Source organism: Erythrolamprus reginae, chromosome 2 (assembly GCF_031021105.1).
Source record: "Erythrolamprus reginae isolate rEryReg1 chromosome 2, rEryReg1.hap1, whole genome shotgun sequence".
NCBI lineage: Eukaryota > Metazoa > Chordata > Lepidosauria > Squamata > Dipsadidae > Erythrolamprus > Erythrolamprus reginae.
The window spans coordinates 74205998-74227420 of NC_091951.1; the positions used below are offsets into that span (position 1 = coordinate 74205998).

The 21423-nt window shown below is 41.3% G+C and overlaps 1 long non-coding RNA gene across 1 annotated transcript; it reads right to left on the bottom strand.

Moving 5' to 3' along the window:
* Positions 1-11777: 11777 nt before the first annotated feature.
* Positions 11778-20823, bottom strand: LOC139158450 (uncharacterized). Its single transcript, XR_011557695.1, has 3 exons — positions 20787-20823; positions 18639-18800; positions 11778-11810 (listed from the first exon to the last, which is right to left on the bottom strand). It is a non-coding gene; the product is annotated as an uncharacterized lncRNA (long non-coding RNA).
* Positions 20824-21423: the final 600 nt, after the last annotated feature.

Below are 21423 nucleotides of genomic sequence, written 5' to 3' on the forward strand. Positions count from 1 at the left end.
TTATTTATATTTTGTTGGTAGAGAATTAGAATTTGCAGCAGCCAATTTATCAGGTGATTGATAGTAAAAAAAGGAGCAGGCTTGAATTTCAACAAATCCACTCGAAATAGAATACCCTACAGCAGTGTTTCCCAACCTTTTTGGAGCCGCGGCACATTTTTCATATTTTCAAAATCCTGGGGAACATGGAGGGGGGGGGCGCTAAAAAAAGTTTGGACAAAAAAAATCTCTCTTCCTCCCTTTCGCTCTATTTCTCTGTCCCTCCCTCTTTCTCTCTCTTCCTTCCTTTCTCTCTCCATCCCTCTTTCTTTCTCTCTTCCTTCCTTCCTTTCTTTCTGTCTCCTCCTTCCTCTCTCATCTCTCTTTCCTTCCTCTCCCTCCCTTTCTCTCTTTCCTTTCTCTCCCTTTCTGTCTATCCTTTCAATCTCTCACCCCTTCTCCCTCTTTCATTCCCTTTCTCTCCCTCCCTTTCTCTCTCATTCCTTTCTCTCCCTCTTTCCTTCCTATCTCTCTTTCTTTTTCTCCCTCCTTCATATCTTCTTTCTCTCCCCCCTTCCTCCCTCTTTCCTTTCTCCCCCTCCCTTTCTCTTCCTTTTTCTCTATCCTTTCTACTTCTTACTCTTTCTTTCTCTCCCTCCTTCATTCAATTTTCTCTCCCTCCCTTTCTCTCTCTTTCCCTCCTTCATTCAATTTTCTCTCCCTCCCTTTCTCTCTCTTTCCTTTCTCTCCCTCCCTTGTTCTCCCCTGGGGCTGCCTGTGCCTGCCCTGCACCACCCAACACGGACAGCCCCCGGTCGTCGGTTCGTCGCCCCCCACCCCCCCACGGAGGGAGATCGGGCTGGCGGGGGCGGCGAATCCACCTCCCCAGCCGCGCGGAGGGAAATCCGGCAGGCGGGCGGGTGGCCGCGGCTCCCTGCGCGCCCCTGGAAAAGCCTACAGGGAATGGTGCCCGGGGCCGCTGCAGCCGCCCCCCGCTCCCACCGCCAGTGCCCTCCCGCCGGGCCCCAAAGGACACTTGCCGCCGCCGACACGGCCAGGTGTGCCGCCGTCGACAGGGAAGCTCCAGCTGGGCAGGGCGCTGCCATGCCGGTGCCTCCGACCTCCCGGTTCCTGCTCGATGCCACAGTTTCTGGCGCTCTCCTGCTGGGCCCCAAAGAAGGAAGGCGGGAAAAAGGCGCGAAGAATTAAGCTCTCCTTCTTCCTGCCTTCCTTCTTTGGGGCCCAGCAGGAGAGCGCCAGAAACCGCGGCATCGGGCAGGAGCCGAGAGGTCGGAGGCACCACAGCACCCCGCCCAGCTGGAGCTTCCCTAGCTTCGCGGCACACACCGGTTGGGAAACGCTGCCCTACGGGACTAGACTTTCAATCCTGGGCCTAGAAAGTTTAGAACTAAGACGCATTAAACGAGATCTAAGTATTGCCCACAAGTTCATATGCTGCAATGTCCTGCCTGTCGGCGATTACTTCAGCTTCAACCACAACAACACAAGAGCACACAACAGATTTAAACTTAATATTAACCGCTCCAAACTTGACTGTAAAAAATATGACTTCAGTAACCGAGTTGTCGAAGCGTGGAACTCATTACCGGACTCCATAGTGTCATCCCCAAACTCCCAACACTTTACCCTTAGATTATCTACAGTTGACCTATCCAGATTCCTAAGAGGTCAGTAAGGGGCGAGTACAAGTGCACTAGAATGCCTTCCGTCCCCTGTCCTATTGCTCTCCTATATCTCCTATACCTTTCTTCTAATCCTATATCTCTTCTTCTATTCCTTCATTGATATGTTCTATTACTATATCTTCTTTTCTATTCTTTCATAGATATATTTTACTATGAGTATCTCCTCTATAACCTTCATCATGTATTTTACTATGTGTATATAGATATATACCCACTAAAACCCTCATTGTGTATTGGACAAAATAAATAAATAAATAACAATAAATAAAATGGCAGACAAGCTGAAAGGGTAGCAATGCTCAGCAATCTCACTAGACTAGCAGAGATACTGAAAGCCTACAGCAAGCCAGTGTCTAGTCAAGCATCGCCCTCCCTCTCTCAGCATAGACTGAGAGACAATGCAAAGATAATTTGGCAGTTCATAACAGCAGCTGGTAGCAACAGCTAACAATTTTGTTGTAACCTCAAGCAACAAAACAGGATAGAATTGTTCATAGGACTGTTCATGAATTATTCAACTATACAGCATATATCACACACGCTATAATATGGTGCAGGGTTAGTGAAACATATTATGCCAGAGATTAGGAAATAAATTTGTTAAACTTTAATACAATAAAGGCCTTCCTGGAAACATAAGAAAGCTAGCGATCTCTTTGTTGATGGTCTTCCCATTTCTTTTATATTTTTTTATTAAAGAAATTTTTAACAAGGTAAAAACATTACAAATGTTAAAGAAGAAATAGAGAAAAGAAAAATAATGAATGGATAAGAAACAAAATAAATTATCTTTTAAACAATACATTTACATTTTGTCCCCTTATTTATTTATCAAACTTGTATGCTACTCATCTCAAGATAAGTTTTGCTTGAAGATTATATATAAAACTAGCAAAATACCTGTGCTTCGCTATGAAACTATGTGATGGGGCTTGATAAATTGACACTTAAAGGTTGAAAATTAAGTAGTAGTTAAAAAGGGACTCTATATTTCATTAGAGATGGTAAGCTAAGTTTCTGTTACAGATGAAGACATTATTATATTTGCATAGCATAGAGTTTCAATTTGTCCCTCAGATGAATTGTTCAGGACTTCTCTATAAACAATATTCTTGGTTTTGTTCTCTGGCTGGAGGATGACCAGGCTGTCAGGTGAACTGACTCTGGAGCATGCCACATAGAACTGGCCATGGGAGAAACATGCAGCTTCCCTTATTTGTGCTTCCTAATTGCATCTGTAAATCTTTTCCTGCATTTTTGCCTCTTTTCCCTTTAACTGGTGGTTACAGTAGAATGAAAAGATTTGTCTGAATTGAGGAGGAAAATAAGGGGCGGAAATCTATCTCTGCCTACAAGCCTCCACTGGCATACATCTGGTTAGTGTCCTGTCAGTATGTGAGAGAAAATCAAACAGTATTAGCTGTGTGAGCAAGGAGACAGGAAGGAGTCTGTATGTGGCTTAGCTCAACTGTTCTGCAGCAAAAGCAAAACTGTTATGAAAGCAAAAGCAAAACTCCTCTGCTTGTGTTTTGCATTTGGATCAGATTTCTTTTCAGGTGGGGAGGGGGGGAGGAGAACTTCTTAGCATCAGAGCTTGTTAATAATAATATAAGAAATACTCATGCTCTGATGGTCATTTTCAAAAATCATTTTTAGTGAGTGCCTAGAAGGAAACAGGAACATACACCACATGGCGAATTTGTAAGCTTTATGATTCTGGAGATTTTGTGATTAGCACATCCCTTCCTAGGCCTTCCTACTAATATTTAATCAGTTAAAAATAAAGAGATTGGTTTTTGGCGGGATTTTCTGACCTAGGCTTCAGCCCATTTGAAAAGAAAATGTATGGCAAGTTCAACCAAACATCTCCAACTCGCAAGACTTTTTTTTTTTGAACGAGCTGCCCTGGACACACTGCTGAGGAATGCGACAGCGGAACCAGTACAAGTGTCAGGTAGGACGTGCGTCTCATGGTGGGGAACAATTTGGGGGTGGCAGGTTGGATAGGATGGGCCATGATGCTATTTACAGTCGCGGTGGAGAGTTGGGGGGCTCAAACTGTTTACTTCTGCCTAGGGTGGAGTGACCGAAAATAATTGAGAAGCACTGTCACAAACTATCCCTTCTTTTATTTCTTTGTTTTGAACCCAGCCATAGAATCGGGTGTTCAGGGAAAGGGGAAAACTGTGTTAGTGGTGCATGCTAGAAAAAAAAATTCTAATACAGAGATTTGTGTTTTAGTTCTTCTAATTTATTTGTACATTAAATAATTAATAATGAATTCCATACCTTTTTCAGGAAATTCATTGTTTTCTAATTCATTGTTTTCCTCTAAAATATTTAAAATATCCACGATGCCAGATTTCAGCCCAATAAAAAGTGATCTGTCCTGAAATATGCAAATTATTTTAGTTTGCCAAATGCAAATGTTGTTTACTTTGTTTATAGTTTAGCCCACATTAAAAAAAAAAGTTGGTTCAGAATGAGCAATGTCTTTATCGTAACTCTTAAATCATGTTTTTTTTTCACCTAATACAAACATAAAAACCCAGATGTGTTTTCAGATCAACAGCTTCTGTTCCTAGTTTTTATCTTTCCTGATGCAGAGGAAACAAAAAAACTGTGTACATAAAAATAAAGCGTTAAACATATAAAATTATTAAAAGTGTTTTCCAAACAATTTTCCAAATATTTACTGGTATTGTTGCACACTTTCACTATTAACAGCATTATTTTATGAAAGGTAAAAGTAGTTCAGTATCATTAGTCCAAAACCACAATTTAAAAAGTATGTCATATGGAAATGTCTAAAAGACAACTTGGCAAGAATTATACTACTTTAGGAAAAGTCTCCATCTATAGTGAAATCTGAAATACAGCTGGACATATCTATTTCATACCATTTTTTCATCATTTTTAACTGTGCGTGAATAGAAGTGCTCATCATTCAAGAGTCTTGGGATAATAAATTCAGTACAAATATTTAAAAATCTCCACATATGCTTCCACAATTAAAACCTTTTTCTTTTATATGACTAATTGCAGAGATATAGCCAGTTATATCAAACAACATATACATATTTTCAGAGTATAAGATGCACTTTTTTCCTCCCTAAAAGAGGCTTAAAATTCAGGTGCATTTTATACTCTGAATGTAGCTTTTTTCCAATGCTTTTTTTCAGCCCTAACTAAGTGCTAACAATCTTCCCAGCTCTTACCTTGCAGGTTCTTTCATTGTTACTCTCTACAAAGAATGTTTTCCAAGCCTAAGTCTTTGCAGGGTTTTTTCATTGTTCTAACTTGCTCCAAATAAGTTTCTCTCCAGACCTAACCAGATGTTCCCATCTCTTATCGGCTTTCAAGCTCTTTCTTTGTTACTCTATGAAGGATGTTTTCCAAAGCCTGTCTTTGTAGGGGTTTTTTTATTGCTCTACTTGCGCCAAATGTTTCTTTCCAGCCCTAACCAAGTTCAAATGATTTTTGCAGCTCTTACTGGCTTGCAAGTTCTTTCATTGTTATTCTCTCCAAATAAGGTTTTTAAAGCCCTAACCAGAGGATAAAACAATGTGCTGAACCTGACCAGACTAAGGATGCTAGCCAGATGAATATCTGGTAAGTAGACTCCCCCCCTTTTTTTTCTTCCCCAAAAATTAAGGTGCATCATATACTCTGAAAAATACAGTAGTAGAGGTCCCCAAATTTGGCAACTTTAAGACTTGTGGATTTCAACTCCCAGAATTCTCCAGCCAGTTGGCTGGAGAATTCTTTGAGTTGAAGTCCACAAGTCTTAAAGTTGCCAAGTTTAAAGACCTCTGAGATATAGGATTCATACAATGTGATTAGATGAATCATAAAAAACAAGCAATTATAATGAATAAATAAATAGTTCTTTCAATGATATGCCATTCAACTCTACACTCACAATATTATATAACTATTCCTATTACTCACAAGCCTTGTGAAATCGGTGGCATCGTTCGGCAAATAAACTTGAAAGACCAGTTCCAGAGCAGGTAGACTCCTGTAGTGAATCAATTTGTATTTTGGTTTCTGGCACATGATTACCAGTTGGCGATGGACTATATCATGTTCCAAACGGATGACCTAAATATTGAATGTATTTTTGAATAAAAACAATTTGTAAGTGATTATATAAATTAAAAATAAAAACTAATGTTAAAAAATTATTGGATTAAATAGGTTAATATTTCTATGTAGTCTTTGGAATCAAAACACTAATATTTAAGGGATTTTTAAAAAAATACAAGCTTTAAAATATCAAATTCCTAGAAACCAAGTTTGAAAGTCATAAATGTGATTGTGAATTTTTATTATTTTTGTTATTAAAACCACATGAATGTCCCAGAATAGTTGCTTGGTAGACTTCCGAAATTCACAAAATTTACTGTAAAAGATAGTGGCCATATACCCTATTTTTCAGAGTAAAAGATATACCTCCCCCCTTAAAAGAGGGTGGAAATGTTGGTGCATCTTATATACTGAATGCAGCCATTTTTGCTGTCCTGAAGCCCCGCCCCACCCCACCCCACCTACAGAAAACTCTTGGGTGCTGGGAGATGGCAAAAATGCCAGTTTTTACAAAAAATTAGCTCTTTTTCGCCCCACTCCCTCCACAAAAATGGGGTGGCCAAAGTTACTGGAGAACGTGCAAAGAGCTCCTGGGGCTGGGGAAAAACAAAAATGTCTCAATTTTTGTGAAAAGGGGGGTGGAAAATGGCCCATTTTTCATAAAAATGGGGGCATTTTTGCCATCCCCCAGCACCCAGGAGCTCCCTGCAGGCTTCCCAGACCCTTTGCCCACCCAATTTTTGTGGAGGGAGTGGGGCTAATTTTTTGTAAAAACTGACAAGCGTGGGGGCATGTTATCGGGCATTCACGAATGCCCACACCCATAACTCAATGCCTGGGAAGGGTGAAAATATCTTCCCCCACCCCCTGGAGGCCCTCTGGAAGCCAGAAGTAGCCTGTTTCCCAACTTCTCATGGGCCCAGGAGGCTCGTGTTTCGCTCTCCCCAGGCTTCCGTCGAGCCAGGGGTGGGTAAAAACGACCTCACCCATCCTGCCAGAGGCTCTCTGGAAGCCAAATATCAGCTGGCCAGCACACACATGCACGTTGGAGCTGAGCTAGGGCAACAGCTCGTGTGCCAGAAGATATGGCTTGGCGAGCCACCTGTGGCACCCGTGCCATAGGTTTGCCATCACTGCTATAACATGTAGGATTATCTTGTAACAGCTTTTGATAACTGAAATGGTATTTTTTGCGTAACTGTATTGAAATTTTCCTGACAGCTTTTAACATTCCAAAATGGATGAAGATTTGTCCAGTAGCAGATCCCAGTGATATCCATTTCACAGAACCAAACCTTACTTAAAACCATGACTGTGTACATTTATAATTCTAAGTGGCATTATACTGAATTTTGAAACAAGAAACTGGCTACTGACTAATGCTGAAACAAGAAACTGAATATATGTGTCAGGTCCCATAGATCTTCTAACAGGAACTTGCCATTCTGGTGGAGGTGAGGGAGGTTTGGGATTATGCTTGCAATGGGATTTTCCCTTGTTCCTGTTCTCTGTTTCGATGTACCTGTTGTGGCCTATTAGCCACCACCCAAATCAGAGGAGGAGGAAGTATGGAGTCAGGATCAGCATCAGGGCAACCTGGGAGCTCCAAGGGGGAAGATGGAATGGAGCTGGCAGAGAGAGAAAGACAAACAGACAGAGACAGAGCCTGGCCATCCGTCAGACCTCACATGGAGAGTCAACAGCCTCCAGGCCTGGAGGGGTTGATGCAGAAGAGGAACAGCTGGCTCCAGTACCTGACAGGCAACTTTGTAGACTGCAGAGAAGAGGAGAGCAGTGGAAAGTCGTGGGCTGATCCTGGGGAAGGCAGAGCCACTGCTGCTAACAAGGCCCCACCTTGTCTCTGGGGATAAAAGGCAGAGGGCGGAGATGAATAGGTGTGGCAAATAACTATTCATCTTCCGGCCAGTGTTCTGCCTGGCTCTATGGTATGAGTCTCCCGAAAATTCAAGGGTACAAATTTCAGACACACACACACACTTGAAAGTTCAAAAACAATGTTCTTTATCCCAAACATTCAAAAGAAACAAAGCACCCTTTTTGTATTGCAAAGAGCACTCTTCCCAAAACAACCTGGTAGTCTGTACAATCCCTTAATCAGTCCTTAAGTACTTAGCTAGCAGCTGTGAAGAAACGTCACAGTCCTCCTTCTCCCACAAAGTGAAACACACACACTTTGCTCTGCTTTGGTTTCAAAGTCGTGAAAAATCAACAAAGCCCAGAAACAGCAAGGCACAGTCCTGAAGTACAATGATCAGATAATCTTCCACAACGGCCCAAGCCAGCACGCTGCTATTTATACCAGCAGCTCTAATTACTGGAGCCCCACCCAAACACAGGTGGCCTCTCTCATCTCCTATATTTCCTCAATTGGTCTCTTCTATGTATAAGTCTGCGCCTGCATGGGTCTAACACTTCCTCATCTGAATCAACCGAAGATAATGGAGATTGGCTTCCTGGGCTGTGTGCAAGTCACCCCCACCTTCTTCTTCGTCCAAGGAAACTGCACTCCCTGACTCTGTCGGCAATAAAAGAGGCCTATGACATGTTGATGTTTCCCCTGCATCCACTTCCACATTCCTTGGGGCAGGAGCTGGGCCAGAGTCAACCACAACACCCAGCCAGATTTGTTAGCCTGCAAGAGGAACTTTTCGCCGGAGCTGCCGGCATTCCTAATAAAAGAATCTTTTGAGTTCACATCAGGGGGTTTGTCATGTTTGGTGAACTGGTTCAGAACAGTACCTTGGGAAGTTGGGAGAGGAGAAGAATGTGCCTTGGGCCTTCTGTTTTGTCTCAATACCAGAGGAGTGAGATCATGGTGCCTGGAAACTGCCTGTTATCACCATTTCTGCACAGAGTTCTCACAACATCACACCTGGGGATTGGTTCAAAGATGAAATGGACATTGGGAAGGGCCTCAAAGGAAGCGGCTTACCCTAACTCTCTGCAGGAAATTCAGATCCTGCATTACATTCTCTTTCCTATCACTGTCGTCCTATAAAAGTTTCTTTTGAAATACCATTTGTTTCAAGAATTCTGTTTTCTTGAGAAGGCTGGTGAGGCAGAACCTTACATTATGTTTCTGCATATATTTGGCATTAAATTAAAAGAAATATTAGGAAAGATGCACTTACAGGATCTTCATAAGTAGCCATCTCATAATATACCAAGTTTTGAACAGATGTATGGAGAAATAGAATTCTTCCATCCTTTTAAAAGAAATATTATACCCAATCTGATGAAAATCTGCTATACCACATGAAAACACACATACACATATGAAATTTTCTATAACAGTATTATGGGATGCTTTCTCATTGTACCACTATGTTCTGGAGGCAATGATTTTCTGCTATTTATTTTACACGAATAAACTGCTTAGAATATTTAAATCTAAAATAAATGTTTTATAGATCAAAGTTTTTCAAAGGTGTTTCATGGAACTCTAGTGTTTCCAAAGAATTCAATGGAGTTTCTGAAAAGACTAAGGGCCAAAAAAAACACCATTCAAATACAATCAACTTTTTATCGCTAAAGTTTTGCCCCTTGATCAAGAATTCTGGGAAGTTTTTAATTGATAAATACTTCTGCCTGAAAAACTTCAAAGCCCTTATTACAGATATTTGCAGTTTAATATAAGCCACCAAATAAAAATCTAATGACTAAATCTTAAATTCAACTTCAGATTTTTAAAAATAATATTTGAGTCACAGCTATCAAAATATAAGAGAATCACTCTACAATAACATAGAGAAACATTTTATGTTGTACAAAACTCTGGGGGAAATTGAAATAATGTAATTTCACAACTCATATGTACTTTAATAAATGGATGAGATAGAAAGTTGCTTATCCTTTCTTTCAGTAATCCCAAAATAATGTACGTAAATTTATTTTATGTGTTGATTTTAATGTACTAAACAAGTAAACTGAATGTTTCATACTGCATTTTACATAATGTCTGAACACCAGAACAAACTAAAATATGCATTTATACTTAACTTTAATTGTTTGCTATACTTGCTCAAAAATATACTAAACACCTCAAATATAATTACTGGCATGAAAGCACCTAGCATGAAAACAAGGAATATAAAACTATGAAAACTTATGTCCAATCATTAAACTCATCTAAATTATCACATCTAAGTTTAATTTTATTTAATTTTAATTTTACTCAATGAAATTTTGATTGATTCAGAACCAGAATTTAAATGATTGAATGAATGTTAAGTATTCCCTTGAAAAATGAAATTTCAACGTTTCCTGAATGTTAGGTTTAGAAGGCAATCAACAGTCCTGTTAGGTAACCCTTAATATTGCATCTCTGGAACATGGCATTCAGCCTCTTTTTAATAATACTTCCATCACTAGATAGCCCACAACTTCTCCGGGCAATCTGCTCATATCATTAGGATCCCCTCAACCCACCCCCGATATTAAGCTAAAATCTACTCGTTTGCAGTTTGAACACATTTTCTTCTCCTATCTTCTGGAACAAACCTGAACATTTCTATGTCACAATTCTTTACATGTATGAAGATAGCTTTCCTGTCTCTATATATACTTCTCTTCTCCAGGCTAAACACAGCCAACACTTCAAATCATTCCTTATAGCTTTTTGAATTCCAGACGCTTATAAGTTTAGTTCTGATGGTGTGGATATTTTGTCAATGCTATCTGCTCACCTGATACTATTTTATAATCTCCAAGCCCTCTTTTCCCCCTTTCATCTCCTTGGGTGAGTTTGCTCACTTTTCTCAACCTCAATGCTCATTTCCTTTCAAACTCAACTTTTCACTTTTCCTATCAACCAATATCTTAGATGAGATCCAATACAGTAGTAGCTCTAGATATGAGCTGCTCCACATGCAAATATTCCAAGTTACGAGCCGCAACGCGAGCGAAATTTCTGTTCGATACCCGAGCTCAAATTCGGAATATGAGCCGAGCTTCCACTAGGTGGCGAAAGAATCTCCTTGCTTCCAGTTATCTCAGCGCAAAAAACAAAGTCTAAAGGCATTCGTTCGAGATGCGAGTTGATCGACTTACGAGCTCGGATCTGGAATGAATTAAACTCGTATGTCGAGGTACCACTGTTCTACCTTTATTAGACACCGTGACTCATATTACTTTCTTGAAGAGTATAATTCAATGTGTGATGATACTTTAGAGCAGGGGTGTCAAACTCACAGCAGTAAGGCATTAGTCACATGACGTATTGGGACTTTTCCCCTCTCCGCTAAACCGGGCAGGGGCGGAGACAGCATGTAATGCAGCCGGCCCCTGGGCCGTGAGTTTGACACCCCTGCTTTGGAGCATATCAGTACATGTAAATTCTGTTAGGTAAGTTACACTATAAAATCAATTCGACAGGAAGACTATGTAATTACTTTTATTAAGATTGACTATAATAACAGAATCTTACAATTTTGATTGTGTGTACCACCTTCTTAATGATCAATGATTTTGGGAGGGATTTTTAAAAAATTTGTAATATTCGTGAAACATCCCAAAGTTGCTTCTTTGCAGGGTAGAGCAGGCAAGGGAGGGTGGGAGAAAACTTTTTTTAAGTACTTCATTCTGTGTTGCAGACAAGTGGACACTAGAGGGACCGTGAGGGTTTGGTCAGAATACACTGTTTTTGAATTTTGCGAGAGGATGGTGGCACTTTTCTGGGTTTTTTGTTGTTTTGTTTTTACAGTGGGAGGAGAGCAAGTGGAGGGAGACGGCCATGCTTCCGGCTTGTGTAGCAAAACTTCATTGTAGCAGAATGGTTGTATAAAAGTTGTTATCATTTTCAAATAAATTCCAATACTAAATATGCACAAATCTATATCCAGCTGCATTTTTACCTGCATACCAAGAACCAGAAATTCCTCATTATCTGCATACACTTTTCCTTCGTCTACCAAGTAACATAGTGGTGAGGACAAGCTGCAGAGGCATTCGCATTTCGCTGAAGTCCTAAAGTTCCTTTTCTGTGTGTGTTGAAAATATCCATTTTTCTCAATACATCTAGGAAGATATATGAGATGCCTTTTAATCAATATGTATCTTGTGAAGTGTAAATCAATTTACTTGTATAAAAAAGACAACAAACTATTAATTATCAATTGTTAGTCATAAAACTACAATATGAACATATAATTTTTCTAATGAAGTTATTCCATCCCAAAAGCACAACTGAGTAGACACTTGCAAATTAGTATTTCAACATGGTAGGCAGTAGCTTTTTTCCTTCCCAAAGAAGCTGTTTCCCTAAGTTGCTGAGTCTAGTACAGTAGTACCTCTAGATATGAGCTGCTCCACATGTGAGTATTTCAAGTTATGAGCTGCGACACGAGCAAAATTTCTGTTCGACACCCGAGCTCAAATTCGGGATACAAGCCAAGCGTCCACTAGGTGGTGCAAGAATTCAATTTTTTCCAGTTATCTCCGCGCGAAAAGCCAAACCTAAATGCATTTGTTCGAGATACGAGATGATCGACATACGAGGTCAGCTCTGGCATGAATTAAACTCGTATGTCAAGGTACCACTGTACAGCAGTTCTCAATCTGTGGGTTGTGAATGGGGGTCGAATGACCCTTTCACAGGGGCCATCTAAGACAATTGATAAACACATATATTGATGGTCTTGGGAACTGAGATACTGCTCTTCTATCCATCTCTAGGTAGGTCCACCCACATGTAAATAGACTACTACAAAAAGAAATCTGTACCATGGGAGCTTCTGAGCATGCGCAGATGTGGAATTTCCGGCAATGCGCATGCATTGCCATCTTGCTTTTTGCTTTTTTTTTTTTTTTTTGCAATTTTTAAATGCAATTTTCAGAACTGTGCATGCTTGTGCGCGCAAAGCAGAAATGCAGCCACACAGCACAGGAGGAATCAGACCGGCAACAGAATAAGTTAGAACCCACCCCTGAGTTGTCTAATTATTTTATTATTTTCCACAGTCAAGTTTGGAGCGGTTCACTTTGAGTTTGTATCTGTTGTGTGCTCGTATATTGTTGTGGTTGAAGCTGACAGGAAGGACAGGTAGCACATAATTTTATGAGCTATGCTTAGGTCGTACCGAAGGTGACATAGCTCTAAGCTTTCTAAGCCCAGGATTTCAAGTCTGGTTGCGGGTATACTGTTGCGGGTAAAGAAGTGGAGGGCTCTTCTTGTAATATATCTCTGGACACTTTCTAATGTATTTATGTCCGATATGCAATGTGGGTTCCAGACAGATGAGCTGTATTCAAGGATTGGTCTGGCAAATATTTTGTATGCTCTGGTTAGTAGTGTGATATTACCGGAGAAGAAGCTATGTAAGATTAGATTAACAACGGAAAAAGCCCAGTCTCTATTCTCTGGAAATAGTTCTCATTTGATGGGGACTATCACAAAATCAGACCATCTTCCTTCTGAACCAGAAACTACCTAGTTTTTCCATTATTACCAATCACTGCAACATAAGAAATAATAATTCTAAACTTTCATGCACAGCCTTAAACAATCTAAAAACACAGTTTATAGACAGTGACATAAACATTTGCCTTTTCATTTGTAATTAAACCTACACTTTCATATCCCTACTGTGTTTCCCCCAAAATAAGACAGGGCCTTATATTTTTTGAACCCCAAAATATGGTCTTGGCATTATTATCAGGGGGGTTATTATTTTGGGGGTGCAGGAGGTAGTGAGAGTGGATGTCTCATAGCCACCACCTGCTCTCCCTGTTTTGGGCACTGGCCAAGTGGCTTGCCCGCAACCACTGCCTCATGGAGCAGGACTCTGCAAAGCTTGTTGTGTCATTGCATACACAAACTGCAGGACTGTAGCGAGCTTCGTCATAGAGCACAGCTGAGATCCTACTGCCATTCGTGCATGCAATGGCACAAGCCTTGCAGAATCCTTTTCCACAAGGCAGTGGCGGTGGCATGGTAGAGACTCATTTCTGGCAGATGGGACATGTTGGGCCATGAGATGCATGTCCTACCTGGGACTTGTAATTCCCTCGTGTTTGTTGTGGTTAGCTCTGGCCCTGCTCCTGCCCCAAGGACTGTGGATGTGGGGGAGACATCCACATGCTGCAGGCCTGTTTTTCCCCCGGTGGAATCTGCTGATGAAGGCTCCTCTGACCAAGAAGACATGAGTGACAGGGAGGAGGAGAGTGGGGCAGACAGCTCAGAAGGAGATCAATTATCTAGCTCCTCCTTGGATTCAGAACAAGAGTTAATGATACAGCCACACATGCGGAGAGCGATGCATAGGCAACAACAACTGAGAGATTATTATCAAAGAAAATGAGGCCACCTGTGGTTGGGTGGGGCTGTGGTAATTAGCGAGGCTGCTATAAATAGCAGCCTGTGGGTTTGGCCATTGTGGAGGATTATCTGATCGTTGTGTTTCGTGACTGCTTTACTGACTTTGACTTTTCGTGTGTTGATGATTCCCCGCTTTGAAACTAAACCAGAGCAAAGTGTGTTTCACTTTGTGAAAGAAGGACTGTGAATTGCCTCACAGCTGCAAGCTAAGTATCCCAGAACTGATAAGGGACTTGTACACATTACCAGTTTGTTTGCAGACGAGTGCTCTTTGCTATACCAAAAGAGGGCTTGGTTTAAGTGAATTTTCATTAGAAAGAACATTGTTTTGAATTTTCAAACGTGTGTGTGTCTCAAATTTGTACCTGTGAATTTTTGGGAGGAGTCTACCAGAGAGCCCGACAGAACAGTGTTCATCGGTGTTGTGTCCAGAGAAGCCCATTGCAAAAGAAAACTTCTCATGAGTTCAATCAAACTCTTCAAACTCACAAGAAGTTTCCTTTTACAATGGGCTTCTCTGGATACAACACCGAGTAATGTGATGGAGCTCGAATGTCAAATAGGATGCATGTCTCGCAGTCGGGCACAATTTGGGGGTGGCAGGTCAGGCGGGGTGGACCACAAGACATTTGTCCTACCTGGGACTTATAGCTCTTCTGTGTTCTTCAGTGTTGTATTCACTGACCTCCCCCACCTCTGGTATTGGAGTGAAGTGGGAGGGGGAAGAAACTTTTAGGGGCTGTCTGAGGAAACTAAGCTGACAGTCAAAACATCTAGCCAGGCTCAGCAGCAAAAACAGCCGGGCACACACTTCCTTGTCTCTTCCAAACGCACCTACCCTCATTCAGCAAGGATGGGGAAAGAGTGCACTTAAGACACAGCTCCAGGATAATATATATCTACATAACATATGAAAAAACTGACCAAAAAAACTGACCAAAAAAACCCTAAAAAAAAACTGACCAGAAATTTGGTTTAATTACAACAAAAATTAAAGATACTTGCGAAGCTAAAGGGTGTTTTCGATATAAATGTTCTTGTAGTTCCCTTGTGGTCCATACTGCTGCTCTACATGCAGGATCAGTCCTAAAATCAAAACCAACCTCAGGTGTATAATGCCAATAGCAATAATAATGGGGCTAAGATTAAATTGAAAGAAATGTATTAGGAAGAACAAGCAATTCACACCAAAAACATATACAGTATTACATACAAAATGCTGCTTTGATTTTTTTTTTAAAGTTTATTATCGTAACAATAAAGATGAAAGATAGGAACCTGTCTTTGACATTGAAAGCAGGAAAAAAAATACTCATACAATTTCATTTGGGAAATTACTTTTTGAGTTATCTTTTGATGTTTATTTCATTATCTTTTTACATTAGAATGAACAATGTGGGGGGAAATTAGTCCGCTATATTCCATGTTCTTACTTTAACTGCAGCTGCATGTGTTGACATGAATATCCAATCAACCGTTCTTCAGATTACAACACAAAGTCTGTTTTGTTTTTTCATATTTGGTACCAGAAATTCCAAATTCCTTTAAATATTATTTTTCAAGTGCTTCAAAAATCACAAAGCTAGTCATCATCTCACCCAAGGGGCAAAGATAAGATCTTTTGAGAATTGATACAAACTATTTTTTTAGGAATTAATGATGCACACCATCTGTAAATAATCAGAACGGAGTTTTCAACTAATATTCATTGAGCACATTGTCAGAGGCAATCCATCTTTGTCAATAATTTTTATATAACAACCAAAGGCTCCAGGTTAAAAACAATAGGGGCATGGCAGTCAGAAGGGCTGACTAAAAACCAAATGGAAATTAAACATAAATAATTTTAAATTAATATTATGATTTTCTTATCTTAGCCAACAATTTTGGCTAATAACTGTTTTATAACCAAAAGCGTAGAGCTACTGTTGATCTCCTCTCAAGTCCTGTTATTCTATCTCATCATGAAAGATTGTTATTACTAGAGGAGATGACTAAAGAAAACAGAGACAGTATATCAAGAATATAAAGATATCGGAAAATACTGGAGGACTGATAATCAGTTTGAAGACAGGCTTATTATTTAGATGATAGCTTGTTATTTCCTTTATTTCTTTCCCATATTCAAATGCAAATTGAAAATCAGAAGTTGGAACTGTCAATACTTGGAAAAAAATATCAAAGTATCATATATTTCAAGATGGCATATTACTATGGATTTGGAAGCAAGTTCATATTCTTATATATTAATTTTCTTTTATCAAATTAACAGTTCAATTATTTTTATTAATTAAAAACACAACACAAAACAATTGGCACAACAGGATTATACAATGGGGATGCAACAACAAATACCGTATTTTTTGGAGTACATATTGCACCAGAGTATAAGACACACCTAGATCTTACAAGAGGAAAACAAGGGAAAAAAATATACTGAACCAAATGGTGTAGTAATATATACTGTTCAAAAAATAAAGGGAACACTTAAATAACAGAGTATAACTCCAAGTAAATCAAACTTGTGTGAAATCAAACTGTCAACTTAGGAAGCAACACTGATTGACAATTTTGTTGTCAGCACTTTCAACTTTGTACAGAACAAAGTATTCAATGAGAATATTTCACTCATTCAGATCTAGGATGTGTTATTTGAGTTTCGCTTTATTTTTTTGAGCAGTGTATTATTTAATAAAATACTAGTGTAGCAGAATACTTTTTACAACCATGTACACTTTTTATAAACTTCAAACTTGACCGTTTTAAGACTAGTAGATTTCAACTCCAAGAATTCCTCCTCCAGTCATGCTAGATGGAATAATAAGAAGGTAAAAACACCCTTTAAAAAAAAAAAACAGACCGTTTTCAGCTCACCCCCCCACAAAATTGGAGTGGGCAAAAGGCAGGGGTGGGCTACGGCCCAGACTGGGGGAGGGGCACAAGTGGGGAAGCAAAAATGGAGCTCCACCCCAGAGCACCCAATTTTCACTGAAAGATGTTGAAAGAAAATGCAGGTTGTCCTGCATAAGCCAAGGCCACAGTGTGGTAGTACAAATTTTGGTAGCCCTTCACTGGCAAAGGGTCTGGAAAGCCTGTCACTTTTGCCCATTTATTCACAAAAATGGGGGCATTTTTGCCTTCCCCCAGTCCCCATGAGCTTTCTGCCGTCTTCCCCAACCCTCTCTCCACTCCATTTTTGTGAAAAATTGGCCTATTTTTGGCAAAAATAGGCCATGGGAGCATGGCTTTGGGAGGCGTTTAAAAAGAGACTGGACAGACATTTGTCTGAAATGGTATAGGCAGTAATGGGCAGCCAAAATTTTTACTGCCACACTGTGGGTGTGGCTTATTTTGTGGGTGTGGCTTGATGTGACTGGGTAGGAGTGGCTTGCCAGCCATGTGACCAGGTGGGAGTGCCTTGAATGATCATCATCGTTCAAGTGAACTGTTATTGCCGCACAATGCCTTTTCATCTCAGTTGTGGGCAGAGGGGAAAAAGATCGCAGCCCAGACTGCTTCGGTGTGGCGCCGCTTTCCTGGCCTTGGGAGGTGGCTGTGTGAGGCTGGAAGGGAGCTAGGCAGGAGAGAGGGAAGCTCGTCTGAGGCCAGGAAGAAGGAAAGAGGAAAGAAATAAGGAGCGCACAGCAGCAGCAGCGGGGGGGGGAGGGAAGGAGAGCCGAGCTGAAACCAGCAATCCAGGAAGTTACTGCCACTGGTCAGCTGGAGCTCTGCATGCACCTTCATTTCCTACAGTGGAACTGTGTTCCACCATGTCCTGCCCGCTGCCCACCCCTGGGTATAGGGCCGTGATGGCAAATGTATGACACACGTACCACAGATAGCACGAAGAGCCCCTTATGTGGGCACGCAATCTGTCACCTCAATTCAACTCCACTGTGCATGTGCATGCCTCCCTCTGGCCAACTATTCACATGGTCGGTCATGCGTGCTTGGGGGCAGGGCACATCTGTGGGCATGCATGCACGGGGTCATGTGCGCATTGCATTTTGGGAATTTGGGTGTACACTTTGGGCACTCGGTCCAGAAAAGGTTAACCATCACTGATATAGGGTCTCCTGCTCAAGTAGGGAATTGGAATAGAAGATCTCCAAGGTCCCTTCCAATTCTATTATTCTGTGTTCTATTCTATACTCTATGTTCATAGAAACATAGAAGACTGACGGCAGAAAAAGACCTCATGGTCCATCTAGTCTGCCCTTATACTATTTCCTGTATTTTATCTTACAATGGATATATGTTTATCCCAGGCATGTTTAAATTCAGTTACTGTGGATTTACCAACCACGTCTGCTGGAAGTTTGTTCCAAGGATCTACTACTCTTTCAGTAAAATAATATTTTCTCACGTTGCTTTTGATCTTTCCCCCAACTAACTTCAGATTGTGTCCCCTTGTTCTTGTGTTCACTTCTTGAACTTTTCCCATTTTTCATATCTAACTCATTATCCACTCCTAATATAATAATTATTTTCAATTGTTATTAAAACAGAGATATTGTGCTTTCTATTACCTTGCTGTATAAATCCATATATCATAAGGTGTCAATAAAAAATAAACAGTTCCACAAGTCCGGTTGCAGGTAAAGCTGAGAACTGGCTGTAGCACAGGAGGATAAGGAGGTGGCAAAACGGTGCATAATTTTTTCCCAGTTTGAACAGAGAATATTCTTAAACTTCGAAAATAAACAGAGAAAAATTAATAAAAAATGATCCATCAACCTTAAATATAATAAATAAAATCTATGAAATTGCTGAAAGGGATAAACTGACAATGGAAATTCGACAAAAAGACAATACAGAATTCTACCAGACGTGAAAAACGTGGTATAACTGGGTTGACCAAAAAATCTACTTAAAACTTTAAATAATCACATTATAGTCAAATATGTTAACTACAAGCAATCTTGATACTCTTTATTATTCCTTTACTACAAAATACTGGATATAAGTGTGAAACACACTCAGCCAGTAAATATATGAATATAGAAAACAACAGTGAAAGCTGTAACAACAAGGCCAACTTGTAGGTTGGCAAATATATGTTAATTGGTTCGTTTTGCCTTTTTCTCTCTCTTTCTTTGTTTCCCTTTTTCTTCTTTCTTTTTCTTTGTCTTTCTTTTTTCTATATTGTAATTGTCTCATCTTTTTTTTAGAGTAAATAAAAAATAAAGATTATTTTTCAAAAAAAAATTATAAAAAGACATTTAATGGTTATACCGTGTTTCCCCGATAGTAAGGCAGTGTCTTACTATCTTTTTACCCCCAAAAGCCCCACTGTGTCTTACTTTGGGGGTATGTCTTACATTGTCCCGGGCACCGGGGCCGGCTCGTCTTCGGGCGCGGGGAGCTGCCGGAAAGGAGGCGGGCGAAGGAGGGCGCCTGACCGCGCCACTCACCTTTCCGCTCGCCTCGGAGCCGATCGGCCTCACTGGCCGCTTGCAGCTGAGCCTCGGCAGGGGAAGAGGCGGTGGCGCCGCGGCGAGCGAAGGCGAGGGGCGCGCAGGGAGCTGCCGGACAGGAGGCTGGTGAAGGAGGGCGCAGCTCCGGCCGCTCGCCTCGGAGCCAATCGGCCTCGCTGGCCGCTTGCAGCTGAGCCTCGGCAGGGGAAGCGGCCAGCGAGGCCGATAGGCTCCGAGGCGAGTGGCCGGAGCTGCGCCCTCCTTCACCAGCCTCCTTTCCGGCAGCTCCCTGCGCGCCCCTCGCCTTCGCTCGCCGCGGCGCCACCGCCTCTTCCCCTGCCGAGGCTCAGCTGCAAGCGGCCAGCGAGGCCGAGCGGCTCCGAGACGAGCGGAAAGGAGGCGGGCGAAGGAGGGCGCAGCTCCGGCCGCTCGCCTCGGAGCCAATCGGCCTTGCTGGCCGCTTGCAGCTGAGCCTCGGCAGGGGAAGTGCCCAGCGAGGCCGATCGGCTCTGAGGCGAGCGGCCGGAGTTGCGCCCTCCTTCAACAGCCTCCTTTCCGGCAGCTCCGTGCACGCCCCTCGCCTTCGCTCGCCGCGGCGCCATGGCCTCTTCCCCTGCCGAGGCTCAGCTGCAAGCGGCCAGCGAGGCCGATCGGCTCCGAGGCGAGCGGAAAGGAGGCGGGCGAAGGAGGGCGCAGCTCCGGCCGCTCGCCTCGGAGCCGATCGGCCTCACTGGCCGCTTGCAGCTGAGCCTCGGCAGGGGAAGAGGCCGTGGCGCCGTGGCGAGCGAAGGCGAGGGGCGCGCAGGGAGCTGCCGGAAAGGAAGCTGGTGAAGGAGGGCGCAGCAATAGTATTTGTCTAGTTTTTTCCCCCTTTAATTCCTTTTATACTACCGTGTTTCCCCAAAAGTAAGACATATGTCTTACTTTCGGGGTATGGCTTATATAAGCCGACCCCCCTGAAACCCCCCATATGTCTTACAATCGGGGGGGTCTTACTATCGGGGAAACACGGTAACATACATAAAATAAATCTTAAATAAAGATTTTGTTGTCATACATTCATCATAAATTAAGAAAGTTTGTTTTAGTTATACAGTATATGACAACATTTTAACATATATTGTTATCCGCAAGTGTACTTATTTGGAGACTATTTCAGTTCTTAGTAGAATTTAGTTCAAATTAAAAACATTAATATCTAACAAAAATCCTGAAAAGACTTAGAGGAAGATTGCCAGTTTTATTATTGTTTTAGCATACCTGTTATCAATTCCCATTGCAGCCACTCTGTTGGATTTTCCAACAGCGCTATAGATGAAGAAGTTATTTACTCGGCTGTTCACATGACTCCAAAAGCTGGTAAATGAATTCAGATCATAAATATGAACATTGTGAGCAGAGGAGCAGTAAAGAAATTTATCTTCCATCGTGCCAATCGAAAGTACTCCTTCTTGGAAGGGGCATAAACTGGATAAAGAAGAATAGCAGTATAGACCAAAGGTAAGAAGAAGAAAGGAAGTCAGCTGACAGTTATGTACTCCTGAAACAACCAGTTTCAAATGGGTGACAGAACAAAATTAAACATGTTCATAAAATGATAATAATTTGTACAACTGGACCAGTCTCTTCACAGATGTTTTGGAATACAACTCCCCAAATTCCCAACCAATAGAAAGGCAGAAGGGAATAAGAATTATATTCCAAATACCTGAGGTAATTTAATAATAATAATAATAATAATAATAATAATAATAATAATAATAATAATAATAACAACAACAACAGAGTTGGAAGGGACCTTCGAGATCGTCTAGTCCAACCCCCTGCTTAGGCAGGAAACCCTACACTATTTGAGATAGATGTTTATCCAATGACTGCTTAAAAAGTTCCAGTGTTG